General features: G+C 39.5%; 1 pseudogene; it reads right to left on the reverse strand.

Moving 5' to 3' along the window:
* On the reverse strand, positions 2,947–4,827 carry LOC102190089 (annotated as a pseudogene).

The raw sequence follows: 6,596 nt of genomic DNA on the forward strand, positions 1-6,596 counted from the left end.
TGTGTAGGTATATCCACAGGCAAGATTTTCTGTGCCTGTTTAATGTCTCCTTACAATAATTACAGTGGTCAACGGGCTCCAGAACCCAACAGATTGGGACTACTTCCACAAAAATCTCTCTACTATCCATATACTTTATGGAGATGTTATCCATGGATTGATTTATTTATATTTTCTTTCTTGTCTGCTCTTGTTAACAAAAACTTAAAGCTCACCTCAGTTAAAAAAACTTGTGCATACTAAAACCTTTAGCTTCTAGCTGTCTTATGACATTATTGTGGGAACCTTATAGTCAATATTTTCTCCTCACCTACCTATCCTCACTCCAATAGCATTTGCTAATGGTATTGAATTTCAAAAGAGAGACAGTTGCCCATTTTCTTCTTTCTGATTGTTCAAGAGCAAATGCTGAACATGATATTTTGAAAGTTAATAGAGATTCTTCCAGAAAAGATGCCTTTACAGTACAGAAAACTTGGAGATTTCAATCTTTTCTAACCAGTAAACTACTGTCTATTGAAATTTCTTAATTTTTGTGAAACAAGTAAGCATTATTTTTACTTTCTTGTTCATTATCACTGAATCCTCTTACAAAGTTGCCCTCCTCCCATGAGAAAACATGATGTATCAACCAACATTTAGGCTCTGGACCAAAGCATACAGTGACTACTGATATGTGCTGAGTCAGCATCCTCAAGGAGTGAGTTGTGGGTTTAAAATTCTAAATTCAGAAAATACCTATTGAACATCCACTATGTACTACAAAGTGCCATACCTGGTACTGGGAATATAAAAAATGACTAGAAATGTTCCTGGTTCTCAGGGGGTTTACAGTTTAGTCTCCACAGAAAAGACCAGCAAGTCAGAAAATAGCTATGATACATGGCAGAGAATGGTAACTTCCTGAGAGGCAGTGAGAGCTCATGGGAGCTCAGAGAGGGAACAGTCCACCCCATTGGCACCAGAGATGATTTCATGGGTGAAATTTTAGTAGCACTTTAAATGGTGCCCAGCAATAGGTCATAGGCAGAGGGCAAGGCATGGAAGTGGAAAAGTGGAGCTTGGGTATGAGAGCAAGTAATTGTGTGAAGAAAAGTAGTAAGATTTCAGCCTTCAAAGGCAGATTGGGTCTGATCAAGAAGGATCTTCATTATTGGGTTAGAGAAATTCAGTTGCTCCTGATTCTTTCCCAACCTTTGTAGTTCTGGTAGGTTCTATTTTTATAATAGCATGTGCCCTCATGTATCCTGGTTAAGCTGTCTACGTGCCTACCAATTGTATTAGTCTGTGAGTGATGTCCTGGTAAATCATTTATCTTCCAGTCATAGACACCTTGCAGGATACTTGCCACAAAGAGGGAGCTTGAAAAATGTGGCATTAAATGAAGACCATTTCAAGTTATGTTTTGTTGCGTGAATATCATTCATTATCTGGAAACATACCACACGTGTGTATATGCGTGCATATACACAGTTTCATAAAGAAGCAGGTTTAAAAATTTTTTAAAAATCTTTTTAAAAAAACTTCTTTAAAAAGAAGAAGTTTTCTTCTCAAGGTTATTGATTCTTAATTTTCTTATTGAATTCAGCAGGATCCATTTTGGTATGAGTTGTAGCTTTAGCAGACTGCAAAAGCTGTTGTCAGCTTAGTGATCACATTTCGTGTTCTCGATTTTGAGGGGCAACAGCCAAAGGTTTTTTCAGGTTAAAATAATGTTTATTTGGCAGTACAGTTTACCCAGACGTTTAAAACGTATATGATCTGTTAGTTTCTAGTCAGTTCTACATGCCAGTATTTATATTCAAAGTTTTGCCTAGATGTTGTTCTCAAGTTTATTTATTTGCTTCCTTGCCCCTATGCCTTTCTGTTTCAGCTTGATGGTGGTTACCTTGAGGACAACAGGTTTGGGTGGAAGCCACACCATAATGTAATCTTTGCACTAACACTGAGGTTTTGAGATAATTTAATGGCTAATTCTTACTGATTTCCAATCATATAACAAAGAGTAATACAATATTAAAATATATCATCCTCAGTAAATTAATATGCACTTAGAAAATCTAATGGTTTTAGGTAAAATATAGCATACGAAAGTTTCATTTAAAATATATCTTATGCAGAGTGAAGTAAGCCAGAAAGAAAAACACCAATACAGTATACTAACACATATATATGGAATTTAGGAAGATGGCAATGACGACCCTGTATGCAAGACAGGAAAAAAGACACAGATGTGTATACCGGACTTTTGGACTCAGAGGGAGAGGGAGAGGGTGGGATGATTTGGGAGAATGGGAATTCTAACATGTATACTGTCATGTAAGAATTGAATCGCCAGTCCATGTCTGACGTAGGGTGCAGCTTGCTTGGGGCTGGTGCATGGGGATGACCCAGAGAGATGTTGTGGGGAGGGAGATGGGAGGGGGGTTCATGTTTGGGAACGCATGTAAGAATTAAAGATTTTAAAATTAAAAAAAAAAATTAAAAAAAAATCTTATGAAAATTTAAAAAAATTTCAGATTTTGGATAGAAATCTATCTTAAAATATTATGAAAAATATTCATTATTCTGAAACAGTGTCAGAAAAGAAGACCCAAATTTCTCTAAAACAATTAGTTCTAGTTAGCTATCCAGTTGCTGATTTTGGTAAAATTAACAAGAAAACATATTTACAATTTTACATGGCAATCATAAGTCAAGTAATTAGGACTGAAGAAGTATTGTTGACATACAAATTAGGTTGACTATTATATTTTCAAAAACACTGTTCTTTCACTGATTTAAATTAAAAAAATTAAAACATGCTTAAATCTTATTATAGTGTTCTAAAAATGTTTGGAAATATTTTTCTTAGTTTTTAGTACTGAAATCCATCCTAATGCCTTTAGCAATAGGGATTGTAACCAAATGAAATTAGTATTTTTTGGTTTTAATAGTTTATAATACTTAATATATTTGAAGGTGTGATGAATCAGCCCCATCTTTCCATTTGGGATTATGGTCTAAAATCACAGTCTTGCTCACTGGACATACTTTTTTTTCATAAAACCATAAGGTAATGCACTCTTCAAAAAATATATGCTGACAGAAGGGAAGAATACTTTTCTGAAATTCAGCTTCACATATTGAACAAATATCACCCACATCTGAATAAGTCACTCTGTAACTTGGTTGTGTAAAAAATATTCACAAGCCTATCTGAGAGTTCTTAGATTTCCAAAAAATCCAAAAGCTTTAAAATGAGGTAGAATAAAGCAAGTAATATCCAAAGAACCTATTTAATTATACTATTAAACTCCCTGAGGCAAATAAGGTAATGAAACCAAAACTGATAGTGGATAAAATGCAGTAAAATTGACTTAATTCTTCTAAGAGCATACCCCAGGAACCGTTGACTTTAAAAAGCAGGATGAAAGAAGGTACCACTATAATAAGACTTTTTGAGCCATGAAAAGCAATTTCAAAATGAAGTCTGTAATTCCAATAATCCAAAGTACTTCTGAGAAGTTCAAATGATCCAAAATAGGATTTAAAAAGATTAAGTTGTAATAAAGAGACTGAGAATGAAAGAGAATGGAAAATCCTGCTAAGAACACCAGTAACCAAGCTTACTGGATCTTTAAGCACCTTTTTCTTAGAAAAGCCTGACTTGAAAATTATTCAGAGGCCCAGTTCCGAGAGAAATTTCATACTTTTCTGGAGGTTAGATTTTCAGCATATCCTTTAGGCATGGCATTTGTCTGGGTATGAATCTCTAGATATGGGTCTCCAGAATGAAGGCAAGGTCCTTCTCCTGTCCATCTGGTTGCAAAGGCACTTTGGGAGGTTAGGCAGCCTCAGGGCCTGCAGTTCCTGGAGGACTGGCATGGCCCTGGTATGCTTTTCCTCTGATCCAAACTTCTTTGCATTAGTACTGCGTTTCCTCTCATGAGTGGATGGAGGCCCCATAGTGCTGTCAGGGACAGCAGGAGACAAGACTCAGTTTATTCAAATTGCTGCAGCAGAGCCTGCTGGGACCAGAAACTGAAGCTGGAGAAGGAGGGGTGCAGAAAGGAGAGTGGCTGAATCAGGGAGTCACTAAGTCATCCTTCGGTAGCAGTGGCATGGTCAAGTCAGAGCTTGAGGGGAGTCTGCTGTGAGGGACCGCTAAGGGGCCGCGTGTAGAAGTCTGTGCAAGGCTGGGACCTGCTCCTAGATATAGCCTCTGTGGATTCCAGCCTTTGGTCAGCGGAGAAGGCAGACAGGATGAACAGCTGGCCCTGAAGGCTGTAGTGTGGGGAAGGAGGAAGAGGGCAGACTGGCATCTGCCACCTTTCTGGGTCTGCCTCACCTTACCTCTAACTGTGACGACCTTCAGAGCATAAGGGCTGCAGCTTCTTTTCACTTTCCAAATCTTGTGCAAGTTCGTGCAAGTTTCTAGCACAGGAGGTGGGAGGGAGGTTCAGGATGGGGAACACATGTACGCCCATGGCTGATTCATGTGAATGTATGGCAAAAACCACCACAATATTGTAAAGTAATAAAAAAAAAAAAGAACCACATCTAACTCAGAATTAAATAGGGAAGGGGATTCTAAAATGCGATTACAACTTAAGATTCACATAAAATAAAGCCATTTTCTGTTTATTCTCTCGGCATCACCTTCTTCATTCAACAAGCCAACTCCTGTTGATTCGATATCATTTTTCTGTGTTACAAACCCTTCCTGTCTCTGCCACTGCCCTTTTCTAATTCAACTCTTCCTACATTTTATGTCTGGAGTACCTTATTAGCCTCCTTACTCGCAGCTGCACTAAATCTGGCCGTGTAGGTCAGGCGCCGCACCATGTCAAAGGTGCCATTTCATGACTCTTCCCAGCTTGTAGAGGATACAACGCACATAACTGTATGTAGTGGTTCCATCTCATATGTAGCCCTGTTTCTTCCCCTCAGGAACTTGGGCCATCCTTTTGAAAGGCACAGTGGACCATGTCATTCTCCAAAATTCTTGGCCTCCCATCACCCCCAGGTCAAATTTTAATTCCTAGCATAGTATAAAATCTGTTCATGCTGAGCAGATGAGCTGTGGCTCTGGAATTAGAAACTCTAAACTGAAATCTTATCTTAGTCATTTGTGAAATATACAACCCACGGCAAGTCACTTAATCTCACTGGGCTTGTTTCTTTGTGAGATGGAGGAGGAGGGTAAGAATAGCCTTTTGGTCATCGATTTTTGTCAGCATTCATTGAGGGTAAAGATGGAATATTCTTTCCGTAATGCAGTCTCTCACCATTGTCTGTCCTCTCCCCTACTCTGTGCTTCAACTGAACCGAATGTCTTATAGTGGTTCTCCACCTTGTGGCCCATCCTGCCTCTGTGCCTTTACACAAGCTCCCCTGAACTCCCTTTGTTTTCTTTTCCTGGCTAGACCCTGCTCATTCTCCAGGATTCAGCGATTCACCACTTCCTCCTGGAAGCCTCCTCTGATTCCCTCAGACTCAGTGGCTGTCTTAGTGCTTGATTATATCACAGTGCATTCTCTTTAATACTTACCTATCTCCCTCATTATGTAAGCTATAGACTATCTCCTCTGCTGGACCATGAACTATAGACTAGGGGTTCCCAACCCCTGGGCCCCACAGACTGATACTGGTCTGTGGCCTGTTGGGAACTGGAGTGCACAGCAGGAGATGAGTGATGGGCGAGTGAGTGAAGCTTTATCTATATTTAGAGCCACTCCCCATTGCTCACATTATTGCCTGAGCTCCATGTCCTGTCACACAGCAGCGGCATTAGATTCTTACAGGAGCCTGAACCCGAACCCTAAGTCAAGGCAGAATATCCTGCTGCTGCTGCTGCTGCGTCGCTTCAGTTGTGTCCGACTCTGTGCGATCTCATAGACAGCAGCCCACCAGGCTCCCCCATCCCTGGGATTCTCCAGGCAAGAACACTGGAGTGGGTTGCCATTTCCTTCTCCAATGCATGAAAGCGGAAAGTGAAAATTGAAAGAGAAGTTGCTCAGTCGTGTCCGACTCTTAGCGACCCCATGGACTGCAGCCCATCAGGCTCTTCCATCCATGGGATTTTCCAGGCAAGAGTACTGGAGTGGGGTGCCATTGCCAGAAATAAAGTATACAATAAATGTAATGCACTTGAATTAACCTGAAATCATCTCATGACCCAGTTCATGGAAAAGTTGTCCATGGAAACTGGTCCCTGTTGTCAAAAAGGATGGGGACCACTGCTATAGACTGTGCTTTCCTTGAGGGTAGGGACTGTTTTACTTGCCTTTATCCTTAGCTCCAAATGTAGTTAAGTTCTTGGGGATGTTAGTAGGCTCTTAAAAATGTCTATTGAATTAATGAATGGTGATGAATGACGAGAGCTCTCATCATTTTTGTTTATAGAGAAACATAAAGATGATACAGGAAAGATTTGGGAATGACATAATAGCAGGAATCCTAGAATTCTGAAATTTAATGATTTGGTGATTTTCTTAATAGAAAGAGTGGCTGAAGTCATTTTTGTTAAGGCATTGTTTATGAGTGATTATTCAATATCCACTGCTTTATGACCTTTTATAAAACTACTATTGAATAAACCATAAAAGTTCTTT

This window comes from Capra hircus, chromosome 3, assembly GCF_001704415.2.
Source record: "Capra hircus breed San Clemente chromosome 3, ASM170441v1, whole genome shotgun sequence".
Lineage (NCBI taxonomy): Eukaryota > Metazoa > Chordata > Mammalia > Artiodactyla > Bovidae > Capra > Capra hircus.